Here is a 13713-nt window from a genome sequence, read left to right as displayed (position 1 = left end):
ATGCACTATGTGAAGAAAGCAAACCGGCAGAGGCAGTGTGATGCTTTTGGCAGTGTTCTGCTGGGAAACCTTGGGTCCTGCCATCCATGTAGATGCTACTTTGACATGTACCACCTACCTAAGCCTTGTTGCAGACCATACAGCCTTTTATGGAAATGGCATTCCCTGATGGCTGTGGCCTCTTTCAACAGGATAATGCACCCTACCACAAAACAGATATGGTTCAGCAATGGTTTGAAGAGCACAACAATGAGTTTGAGGTGTTGACTTGGCCTCCAAACTCCCCAGATCTCAATCCAATTGAGCATCTGTGGGATGTGCTGGACAAACAAGTTCCATCCATGGAGGCTCCACCTTGCAATTTAAAGGACTTAAAGGATCCACTGCTAACATCTTGGTGCAGATATCACAGCACGCCTTCGGGGCTCTAGTGGAGTCCACACCTCAATGTGTCAGGGCTGTTTTGGCAGCAGAACGGGGACCAACATCATATTAGGCAGGTGGTCATAATGTTATGCTTGATCAGTGTATCCAAAATACAGTAGCATTCCCTTAAATGTAAATGCTGCCCAGAGAGTGAGCTGCCTTGTTGGAAGTTTGTGCTCTCTGAGTGCTTTTTGTTTAAACTGAAATCACCTTTCATGCTGACATACAATTGAAGGGAACATGCAGTAGCTGGTAAAATTGTAATGTTTTACGCACTAATTTGGGATGCACTTCAAAATCAGCAAATTGGGACAACCTTGCTGAAATGGAGATGCTTTTGGCAAGGGAAATGGCCTGCCTCATATATTATGCTAAAAAAATACACATTTGAAAGAAACGTCTGACGCTGTGAGCAGGAAATGGGGGGGTAAATTGGCACATTCTCTCAGCTTAAGTTAATTGTGCTCGTGCTATTGTCAGGGCGTTTGCAGGGTGACAGACAGATGGGTGAGGGCTGGCACATGTATTTGGAGGAGTTTAAAATTCAAATGCTCCTCGTGTGTGAATGCCGACACCTGGGGTAATCAGCTGGCTGGTGTGTATGTGGTGTGAGTGACATGCAATGTTGTATTTACCCATAAGCCTCTCTGTCCCTGCCCATCTTGCTGTCAGGGTTTCTCCTTGTTTTCTGGTGTCAAGTACACTGTCATGTTTCCTGAGTGATTAAAAACCCTGGTAGAAAAAAAAAATACTGTATTTATATTTTTATAAAAGGAGGTTTGAAATAAGGAGGCAATGTATTTATTTTTGTTTGAGCTCTTGGGCATGGTTGATCTCTGTGCTATTAAAAATTCATTCACCGCTAATACCCCCCACCCCCACCCCCCACTCGTTCCTCTCCATCTCCCTTCCCCTGTCTGCCTCTGTAGAACGCTCATTTTCTCAATGGTATCTCTGTTTCTTTGTGTCAGTTCACTTCACTTTATTGGCATGGGGTGTGATTCACTGTCTCTATCTCTCTTTGTTCGCATTGTCTCTCCTTTCATTCTGCGTCTCCTTCCCTCTCTTGCCTCTCTCTTCAAAAATCTGCCATGGAAGCGAGACAGAAGAGCGCCTGCTGTTTCTCTGACACACTCTTCCTCTCTTAAATCAAAACCAACTGAGGCGAAATCAGGTTATTACCTTAGCAGTGTTTCTTCTCTCTCCCTCTCACCCATTCTTCCATTTTTGCCCAAGGTCTATGAAATTTTACACTTTGAAAAGAAAGGCCAGCCACTCAGTCAGACGAACGGGTGCGAGCTGAATTTGAAAGGAGATTGCTGCATAAATAAAACAGAAAAAATAAATAGCCTACTGAAGTGTGAGATGGATGTCTGACAGGGCCTGACGATGTGTGTGTTTGTGTGCGTACTCTTGCCTCTCAGTCTGCCTTCAAACGTTACAGCTCAGGCTCCTCGCACACATACCCATTACAGGGGGTGGTGTTACCTGGTTTGTTGTGGTCAAATATTTGTGATTTCTTTACCGCCTTTCATCCTCGGAGGTAAATAAGTGTAGACCACAGCATTTATCGGCTCCATATGGTCTCCAAATGGAACAAGCTTTGAATGTATTGTAGACACAGATGGAAAGATGGGGAGTACGGCGAAGGATTGTTTAATAAAGAAACCCAAATAAGTTCAAATAACTTCAAGAGAGAGAGAGAGAGAGAGGTGGGTAAAGACAGAAAAGACCTAACTTTCAGCAAAGGTGAGCAAACTGGATGGAAAGATGAAAAGAAAGGGAAAGTGTTGATTTCAAAATGTCTGCATCGAAGTGATGGACGGCAAGATGGAAAGGGATGAAACAAGTTATAATAAATTGAACAGAGTAAAGCGTTGAAGGAGAGGAGCCCAAAAAAGCAAGGGCGGTCAGTAAACAGCACGGCAGAGAGTCATGCAGACATAAACAACTGCTGCTAAAGATGGATGATAAAGATGGAGGAATGGCCGTATCAGTGATGAACGATCAGCAATGCTGACGGGCAAATGAATGATTTGAGGAGAAGCGAGGGAGGGAGAGGTTGTAAACAAGTCAGAATAACCTCATAAGAATGGCAAATCCACAGGAGTGAGGATGGATTGTGGTATGTTATGCAAAAAGATACAGGCAAGTTGTCAGAATGAGGTAACCCTTTTTTTGTGACCTTGAATTGAAAGGAAAAGTAAGAAAGTGGGAAAGTTAAAATCTAACACAGAACATGGAGCTCAAGGACATGTGCAAAGGATGGAGACTGTTGGGAGAGGGAATGAACCCGGAGTAATGAAAATCATTTAAAATAAATACATGGAAGCTAACCTTCTGTTAGCTTTTCAAAAATACAAATGCAATAAGATGCTGGCATTTTGTAGATAGCATAAAAAATATTTTTCAGTGAGGCTGCTGTATGTAGAAGGTTGATTATGAAGGGTCTGTCATCTTTTGTCAAGAGTTGCTTTCTCAAAATACAAGAATCCTTGGAAAACACAAGAGTGTGTCCCTTTATGCATTTGTGTGTGCCTGCCTGTCTTTTTGTGGTCGTACAAAGCCCGGTTGATGGGGGGGTGGGGGGTGGGGGGGGGGGGTGGGGGGGTGGGGCAGACTCACACTCCTGTGGTATCTATGCCCTGCCGACGACACTGCCGCTATAATTAAATGCAGATACCTTTTTACAGCCCGATTTTTCAGAAATGTTCTCACCTTGAAACAAATCCATCATCCATTTTTGCATACATAATTTAAAGCATGAACAAATCTTACTTTAGGCCTAATAAATGAAATCAATTCATGAGTTTTTCTTTTTTTTTTTTTTTAACCAACCTGAATTCCTTAGCGGTGGGTGACAAAACAAGGCTCCTATATTCATCCCAGCAGCCCATCCTCTCTCACCTGTGCAAATTACTGTGTGTAAACAGATTGGATCGCACTAGTTTCATGTGGTTAGCCACTTCCCTAGCTGGGACAGGCTCCACTCAGGAGAAATAAACCATTTCCTGTTCGCCAAGGGAACGATATGCTCAACTGTAACATACTGTAATTCTTTCCAGATGGTGGGTAGATTTTATCTTGTCGGAGAATGTGCAGTACTAACAGGAGACATGCTCAGTAATCCAGTGTACTTTAAATACATGCTTTCATACGTTTGATTTCTTAAAGTAGTGCTAAAAATATTTCTTGAATAAAAACATATAGTTATACTCAGTGTACTATCTGCAGTCATTTTAAATAATTCCATATAGGACAAGATGTCTTGTAATCCTTAACAATGGTACTTTAAGAGTCGGCTTAAACCAACAGCCTTCTAGACTCTTTGTTTCCTTTGGGCATGTACCTGTTTTAAAGTCCCAAAGTAAACTCCATTACTTGCAAATATGTAAGCTTTCTATTTCTTATTCAGTGAAAAAGCTTATGTAAGATAAAGATATATTACTTTATCATAATATTTATTATCATTTAATGTTCGTGCCATCTCTTTAAGGTACTTAAAGAAAAATATAATATATATAATATAAATATAATCAGTCATCCAAACTCTTCAACAGTTCGTCACGATTTGGGTACAAAGAAACAGATTTGGTTGCAGATGCGTTACAGAAGTGTCCTCGTTTGAACTCATAGAAGATCCTCCAGCAGCAGATTTATCTCAATGCATCTTCTAGTCTTGTGCTTATTTGTCACACTGATAATCCTAGAACTGTGAAAACAGACACTATCCTTAATTGGTTTATATCATATCTCTGAGACACTCATAGTTTACCATCACTTTGGCGCGTAATTTGATGTCTTTCTTAATGAATGCTATTGCATCCTTGGGCAAAAGCCTCAATACTGCTGATGGCATCTAATCTTCATGACAGCTTATTTTTGGAGGCTGACTCCGCTTAATCTCCCACACAGATATGCGTGGAAATGTTCAAATGTTTTATCGGGCAAGTTAAAAAGAGAACGATAGAGGTTTAAAAATATGCATTCAGTTGCAGTCGGCATTGGATTAATTATACAATGATTCAATATGTGAAATATATTTAAATATTAAAAGAAACATTATCAACATTTAAAGTGAATGAGTCAGGAAGATCATGAATGGATAATGAGCTTAAGAATATACGATGTGTTATGTGTTAGTGCTTCTGAAGAATCATAACCAAATAAAACGTGTATAGGATTTAATAGGAGCCTCACAAGGTCGTCTTATACACTGCTCTAATTTTCAAGTTTGACCTTGTGTGGGGATTGGTGTGTGTGTGTTTGTGTGTGCGCATATGTTTAAAGAAGCATTTGACTTAGTGTGGACGCATATCCTGGCTAATCCACGGGCCAAAACAGTCAGGCAGTTAGTTTCCATGACCCCAAATGCTGTTCAAACATGCACGCATACAAAATATTGTTTCTTCCTCTTGATCTTACTTGATTTTTCTGCCTTCCTTTCTTCCTGTTGTCGTTCATATTGTTCTCTTGTTAGCCCAAGGACTGAAAAGCTTACTGCGTTCTGTAATACCACAGGAGTTCTGTCGTCTGCAGAACAATTATGTCAATTAGCTCACATTTAAATGGTTTCCAGAGAGGAGTTCCTTGGCTAATAACAGTCAAATGAAGTGACAACTAACCAATTAATCTCATTCTAATTGCTCAGTAGGTACAGTCAATCAATCATTATGCCCCTCTCTCTGTACTTTCTTCCATGCTTTCAGCACACATTTTACACTCAGTAGCTTGGCTCACTACATGTCAATCAAATATTAATTCATCCTTCCACTCCTGTGGGGATGGAAGTGCATTCCAGTGTGTTGACTTCATGCCTGTGCTGCTAGTCAGCACATTTGACTTCAAACATGACACTGTTTACTTGAAAATGCTTCATGAGGAAATGAAAAGAGTTAAGCAACAGTAGAGATAGGGAGAGCATTCATTTCAAAACTGTATGTTTGCAGCTTTGATCAAGTTACACAGACAAACATTAGATGGCCTATATTTACTCTAAATTGCCAGATCACTGCTCTATATGCCCAAGAGTCTTTGAACTGACAGGTTCACAGACTCAAATGTTATTATATCTCGTGAGATTTATACTATGTGCAGCTTTCTGCACACATGTACCCAGAACCACATGCTAGAGTTTTACACAGAGCTGAGCCATTCAAAACTATTTAAGTGCTTCAGTAAAAGAATGAAACCTGTTATCATCTCAGAGGAAAAAAGTCCCATTTGCAACTTGCAGCAGTGGTCATGGAAAGAAAAAAAAAACAAAAAAAAAGACTATTGCTATTTAACTTTTGCAAAAGTTGAAAAATGATACTTTAATGTGAGTTTAGTGAGCTTTTGGGATAGCTTATATCCCCAAAGTCGATGAAAAGGCAATTTATGTGGTCAACAATATGAGGAGGTTGGGATAGAGTGAGTCATTTAAAAAAAAAAAAAAAAAAAAAAAAAAGTGAGTCTGTGTTTTGTCTCATAATGGTAGAATCATCTCACCACTCCAGCAATTTGAAGTACATACATTACAGTCAAAACTTGTTTTGACTGGTACCGTACATAACACTAGGTTCCCCAAAAAATTAATGAAATCTTAACTTTAGCACACATTTATTCTGGTGAAAGAATTGCTCATTAAAAGTCTTAGTCTTAGTCACCTGTGTGCTATTAAGACATAACAACACTGAGATAGTCATTCTTAAGGCTCTCATCATTCTCACTTTACATCAGGTGCATCAGGGTCTGTGACTGTTCATTCACTGCAAGTACTTGAGTAAAAGTGTGAAGAAAAAAACTTGCTATTTTAAGAAACAGGAATGCCAGTCAACTTCATTTATTCTCGATAATACTACATGCTTTTATTATAGATCACACTTTGCACACACTGCGTTTTTAAACTTGTGCCTTGAAACCATTACTCATGTTACATTAATCACAACAGATATGTTTATTTTGTCAAACCTTGTGCTATGAATTTTTTTTTTTGTTCAAAGTGGTCCCACACAAATGCCACAGTATTCTCTTCTACAAGCCAGAAAAGCAATGCAATTCACATATAATGTCAGTGCTTATTTTAAAAAATGCTGCACGCACATTACTAGCTATTTATTTTTAAAATGTGTGTCTTTTTGCCTCTCTCGACACATAATTTCACAGAAATCAAGCTCAACCATCGTCACAAAGATTCAGCTGAAAACAGAAATTTAAACCAGACAATGTAAACCCCAGAGAAGCGCTTGACTATCAAGCAAATATCACTGCCACCAAAGTCCTTGAAACTGATGTAAACTTCAACTGTTTCCATATATTGGTGCAACAAGTTGGTCTGTTTCCTACTTTGGCTATTTGACTATTTAATACTAGAACTCCCATAGGTGGTCAGAATGACCACCTATGGGAGTTCTAGTATTAATGGAACGGACAGGACCACTGCCATCGCAATTTAGCCTATATTTCTACTCAGGGGTGCCATGTTTTACTCGTTTTTCAAAGAAATACACTAGAGACTCCATTACATACAGTATAAGAGTAACTGCAGCACTCAACATTGTCAGTCTGACATTACATGTAACGCAGCTATACGTAAATTGGTACAAAAGTACGACATTGATAGAGAACAAGGTGGACAAAACGTCTGCCGTGTGAGGGCACGCATCCTTTATCTGACACCATCACAGTCCATGGTGTGAAATGTTGTTTGAAAATATTGTTTTCCCTCAGTGATGTTTAATTGTTCGCCAACCAATTCCCCTTTCCATTCTCATTCCCACCACTAATTAGGAATGGAATTTAACTAGCAATGACTTTAGCGCAGAGTCAGAACACACCCAGCCATTATAAAAAACCTAGGGACCCATAATGTGGTGTTGACTTGGCCACCAAAACCATGGGGTGGAGAGACATGAGGGGAGAGCTGCTGTTTCTCTCTGCTGCTCTTTGCATTTTTTGGTTCTGGTCTTTGTTGCCATTGGCCTGTCATGAACAGTTTCTCTTTTCCCATTTTGAAATTGTTTTATGTTTGTGTTGTTCTGCTCTCTGGCTTTATTTTTTTTTTTCTCGACATCTCTCTGTTTCTCTCTTGACCTTTAGTGTCACCTCTTTCTTTTTCCTCCACCCTCTCTCTCGCACACTTGCTCTTCCTCCTTCCCACTCTCTCCTGCCACAGTGAGACCTAATATGAACTTTTGACAGGAGCTAGGATCTGTTTTATTGCCTGTGTTACTGTGAATGCCTTCATAAATTTAATGCTGTAATGCCTTTGAACAGCCTTCCAGTCCTTGGAATCATAAACACACACACACACACACACACACACACACACACACACACACACACACACACACACACACACACACACACACACACACACACACACACACACACACGTTCCCATTTCTTCCCCACTTTTCTTCATGAACGTCCCAACACACGCACAATCACACGCACAAACTCTCTCTCTCTCTCACACACACACACACACACACACACACACACACACACACACACACACACACACACACACACACACACACACACACACACACACACACACACACAGATGTGACGTGTGAATGAGGGCTTTGAGGTTGTTTTTGCTCACATCAGACACAGCAGTCCCAGTGTTTGTTTGCAATTTCCACTGGCTCGGGTCCACTCCACCAAACCCATGGGAATTTGTGGATCAGCATCTTCTCAAAAAGCCCCTGGGCGTCACAGTGTATGAGTGAGCACAGAAAGTGCAACGAGTGTTAGTTTCATGTGGTATTTTTGATATACTCTATATACCATAGTTTACAGCAGAATTTAATAGACATAAAAGGGAGAGCGATGCTAGGGGTGTCATAGTTCAAGACTGACAAGGTCACTAAATTATTAAAGTGAATTTGTTCTGTGGCATGACACGTACTCTTCTATTTCATTTAGTAATTATTAGATTCTGATATGAGTCCTGCAGGAAGCTGAGACATTCTTGTTTTTTAAATGTAATTAATAAAATGAAATACTAAGAGGAAGTCAAACAGGATTAATTTAAATTTTGTATATGTTTGCTGCTATGTTTTACACACTATATTATCAACCCCACATAATAATACTCAAAATAATGCCCTCAAGGCTCGTTTGAATCAAAATACACAAACACTGTACAAGGTACAGTATGTAAATACTTTATTAATGTTCCTTTGCTGCTTAGTTGCTGTAGTTTTAGCTAAATATATATGAAATGTCAAGATTGGAAGTTTTTATGAAAATCCAGAGCATATGTTCTTATTGAAGTGCTGTCAGTGTGTAAATCGTTTAAACATACACTGCAGTAACACTGAAGCATCCAGTATGTGCTTAACCTAAAATGGAATATTGTTAGTGCTGGGGTTTAAAATTAATAAATATGGTCAATGCACAGTTCTGTAGAGGCACAGTGACTTTTTTTTTTAAAGATTTGTCTAGCAATGTGGATCGTAGGCATACATGAGGAGATCTGCAAAGAAATCGTCAGGAAGATGAATAAAGTTTTGGCATTTTGGTTTAAAACGCACAGAAAACCAAATCTCAAAGAACATGTAAATTCATCTTGTGGGACACACTTCATTGTCATTCAAAACCTGGAAGCAGATATCTGAAGATTTGCATGTAACCGGGGAGTAAAAATTGTATGTAAACAATGTAACTGTTTGTTTCAGGTGTGTCAGAGCGAGACTCAGTGGGAAAGATCACCTGGCCTAGACAGGAGTGTGAGGGTAAGTGTTACATTTTCTCTTTGTTGTAACTTTACGTCTCCTATTCTTTTTTTCTCCAACCCTGATTTTTTTTCTCTTATTGCCCCCCCCCTGTTTCTGTGCTCCTACAGCTGATTACATAAATAATTTAGAGCATGTAAATCCTCAGCAGCTGTTTGCTCCTTTTTGCCCCACTTGTTCCTCTCTGTTTTCTTTGTTCCAGGTTAACACGGGACTTTTCTCAACCTTGTCACCTCTCCTCCCCTTTCTCTCATTCTGCTTCTGTGCCTGGGGTTAACCTATCTCTCTAATTACACTGTTCTCAGCTCCAGCCTTGTGCCTTCCCATGGGTTTCTGTGTCTTTATGTAAGGAGTGGCTTTTTCCTGTATTGATGGGAATTGTAACTTGCAAGTCCATAGCTGATTGTTGTTGCGTATTTGCATGTGGATGTGTCTCTTCCACCATGTGCTTGTGCAAGTCGGTTGCTGCTCCACAAGACAGACACTGTGTGGCTTCAGACCCTTACAATCAAGACGCTTATACGGGCTTATTGTGATTACAGTTCTTAGCGGTGCCTATGTACAATTTCTTCTGTCACTCTGGGCTTCAAATCCTTTAAAGAAAGATCTACAATTCAAATTGTGCTGTCAAATTAAGTTTTCTTCTTTTCTACAGTGGTTCCCTCAATCCAGTCCCTAGGTTGGACATGAAGGAATTTTATGTTAAAAAGAAAAAAAAGAAAAAAGAAAAGAGTGGCTTTGCACAAGAGAATCTCTCAGAAAATGGTATGAGGCCAAAAGAGGAACAACAAAAGGAAAACTTTACCTTTGGCTCTGTTAAATAATTTCTTTTCCCTATTCAATTTCCATTGTCTAAAGCTGTGGTTGATCTTTCCAATATTGCTGCTAATCTAACTTCAAAGGATTGCCGTCATGTTAACACACTTTTTAATTGTGATAAGGAATATGCTTTCATGCTTAAACTCATTCTCCTCTGTTCATCTGGACAGAACCCACAAATACAGAGGCCGTTTTTCACTGGCAATTAAAATTAGAATTGGTCACATTTTTCACTGTCAGCTATTTCCTTTGCACACAAAGACATGTGGGCCACACAAGCATATGCGTACAGACATATGCAAAGCCAGATACTGCCATACAATGCACATGGTGCTTCTGCTAAATTTAACCATATCTAAAAGAGCCTGCATGAAGACCATTAAAAACCTCCTCAAAGCGAAAACAACTCTTAAGACCGTGCAGGTCTGATAGGGCTGGTGATTCACCACAAGCTTCCCTGTTACTTCTATGACACATGGGATGCAGGCTGTGCCTTGCTGTCCAGAGATAACAGATTAACATGATTGTTGAGTGAATCATTTGCACTCTGGTGCTTTTGACACGGGAGATTTTTGAGGCTTTGATACTTGCACAATATTTTGAAGCAGCAGAGCAGTAAGATGTAATTCTGTTGTGACAAAATCAATTTGGATAAAAGCACAATGTAAAAAGCAAGAGTGGCATGAAAATGAAGTATTGGTTACAGCTGATAGGGAAATTGCCTATTTTGCCTCAGAGCTTTGAGAATGAGCACATCTTAATTTTTTTTTTCATCAGAAGAGTGAGAATTTGAAGAATAAAAAATAAATACTCTGTGCATGCTGACAAAACCCAGTCACATGATCAGTTTCTGTGTTTTAGATTCAGGATGCATTTAACTTAACTTACTTGCTATAACTGAAATATAATTAAGAGCAGAATATACCTTAAAAGGTGATAAATATACATCGAAGTTGTTGTACACACATGAAGGGTGCTCAGAGTTCTGTGTGAATAGTTGTAGTGTGGAGAGATGTGTCCTTATGACTTTGCTCATGACCTATGTTGAACAGGGATATTTATCATACTTAAAATTTTGATTTCCTCAGTTTCCTCTCCCACTCTTGTTTATCAAGTTATACATGATATGTGAGCAAGTGTATAAGGTTGGCCACCAGATCCTTCTTTTAAAGGCTCATCAAAAACTCTTCTGGTGACAAAGAGCTGTTTTACCACTACAACTCCATGACCTCTTAAATACAACAAAATCTGTCAGTAAGAAAATGCCAGCAATTTATCAGATACTTGCTGAGCAAGCAAGACACAAAAGTCCAGAATTATGATGTATGACTGCTCCCTCTACAGTTAGCTCACAGATAGACAGCCACTTATACTTGAGTTGTGATGATGTGTGTGTTTGCCACACAACAGCAGACAAAAACTGGCACAGCCATGTGAGCACCCACCAAACTTGAGTTTGTACCATCTCCTGTAGGGTGCTGAAATTTTGCTTCGCTGAACATGGAGGACAGTGGAAAGATGAAGGCAACATTTTGGACAGCTGAGGCAGGTTCAGATGTAGGCCGAAAAGTTGCCTGTAGTGGAAAAAGTCCTTTTGTGACTTTGCAGTCAGACAGACAGTTCTGTTCTTCACTGCGGTAGCTCTCTCGGTTCACACACAGTTTGAACGTTTGCAGTGTGTCAAAAATCCCGACTGTGTTTCTCACTGGCATGACTCAGAAAAGGATTTGTGTCTACATTTGAAGAACAAATTATTAGTGACGGCACAGAAATAGAACCATCTTGAATCCGTGTCCAGTTTGGCTTGATCCTTGTTTTTCAGTCTGAACTAGTTATATGCATGTGTGGTTATGCACGTGTTCAAGTGCATTCGTGTCTGTGCTTGTGCAAGATTTATTTGCACGTGTGTGACTGTGCATATGGCCCTTATGTGGCTGCATGACCCGATTGTGAGTCTACAGTACTCAGGAGAATGAGTGAGGTCTGTGAATCTGTGAATTTTTTTTTTTGGGGGGGTTGTTGTGCAGCATGGCCTCATTACCCAGGTGTTTACCCCTAACCACAGGAAGCCCTTGTCAGTGACGACTGTCTGCCGGCAAACATTGCCCGAGGGAAAGAAAGACAGGCAGGGAGGAACTAAGAAAAAGAGAGGCAGTAAAAGAGAGGTGTGAGATTCACAGTATCTATCTATCTATCTATCTATCTATCTATCTATCTATCTATCTATCTATCTATCTATCTATCTATCTATCTATCTATCTATCTATCTATCTATCTATCTATCTATCTATCTATCTATCTATCTATCTATCTATCTATTTATTTGCTATATATGTGTGCTTTTCTAAGTGTGTGTGTGTGTGTGTATATGTGTGGTTGTGCCAGTCAAACCTTCACTGGCAGGTCACTGGGTTCTTCTATTTCTCCACCAGTGAAGGGAGGGAGGATAAGAGATGGGGAGGGAGAGAGGAGTGGAGGCATACAAGCTGCTGACAGGGATTTATGAGCTGATAGTGTCAGACTGCAAGCACAACAACAGTCTCCCTGTCTCTGCCTGTCTGCTCATGGGGAGAGAGAGAGAGAGAGAGAGAGAGAGAGAGAGAGAGAGAGAGAGAGACGGGGAGTGACAGAAAGAATGGAGGAAAAAGTGAGCCAGCAAAATGACTTGAAAATGAACAAGGGAGGGAGAAAAGGAAAAGAGAGGAAGTCAGTCAGGGAAGAGGCCAGATCAGGATTGGGATGTTATTTAATTTGATTTTTTTTTTTTTTTACTTGTTTCCTCTTATCACAATGTGTCTTTTCTTCACAACACTTCATTTGCTTTCCTTTCACCGTCATCTTTGTATGACTTGACTTGGTTGTCACATTAGCTGCTTTTGCTTGTGAGCAAGAAACAGCATGTTCATTTTTTCTTCAGTATAAACTAAAGGCCGTTGCTGGTCTTGCATGGACAAAGAGCTGATGACTGTACAATAACTGTACAGAGATGACCAAGCATGCATATACTGGACAATAACATTTCTTCCATTGTGTTGTTGCGACACATCAGTAGCCCAGAGAAAGATGGCGATTATGCGTTTGATAAGCTAAGGCTAATATAATGAAGTGTGAACAATTGCTCAATTTTAAGAACTATGGAAGAATAAAAGAGATACTGATACATGCTAGCACAACTGTTCTTTGTAGTTGTGTGTGTGCGCGCGTGTGTGTAGGGGGTGTGTGTTTGTGTGTGTGTCTGTGTGAGTGTAAAAGAGACAGAGAGGATGTTTAGATATATAATGTTGATCCAGCAGCTAAAATGTTCACTGTTAGATGGCACACCCTAATATATAGTAGTTGGACTGTCTGACTGTCTGACATGTGAGATCCATTCTGGTTCTAATTTTGTCTAATTAACATTTTAGGACTAAATCCAAAATATCGCTCTCTAAGTTTGATGACTTCCACAATATATCCTCATTTACGTGATCATTTAATCATGTGCTCCGTTCTTTTGTAGTTGTAGTTGAGCAGATACAATTAATTCCTTTAGCTAATGCTATGGAAGTCAGTATTGTAACTATATTACTTATTCTTCACTTTTAGGTATACTTACAGTATATTTTAATTTGTTTTTTTTTTTTACATGAGCTACTGAAAAGCTAAGTGCTAATGTCTGTTAATTGTATATTGTTAGGTCTAAAATTATATTGTACTTATAGACATCCCTTAAAGTTAATTTCCAAAATTGATTTCCAGTCTT

General features: G+C 39.6%; 1 long non-coding RNA gene across 2 annotated transcripts in view; it reads left to right on the top strand.

Annotated features, from left to right (window-relative positions):
• LOC115794617 (uncharacterized) overlaps window positions 1-13713 on the top strand; it is a 99163-nt gene that overhangs the window by 81302 nt on the left and 4148 nt on the right. For both annotated transcript variants that reach the window (XR_004021183.1, XR_004021182.1), the window contains one exon: window positions 9096-9152. This is a non-coding gene — a long non-coding RNA (uncharacterized LOC115794617). The remainder of the gene's footprint in view (window positions 1-9095; window positions 9153-13713) is intronic.

The sequence above is a fragment of the Archocentrus centrarchus genome, chromosome 16 (genome assembly GCF_007364275.1).
Source record: "Archocentrus centrarchus isolate MPI-CPG fArcCen1 chromosome 16, fArcCen1, whole genome shotgun sequence".
Lineage (NCBI taxonomy): Eukaryota > Metazoa > Chordata > Actinopteri > Cichliformes > Cichlidae > Archocentrus > Archocentrus centrarchus.
This window is presented reverse-complemented; position numbering and strand designations above follow the sequence as displayed.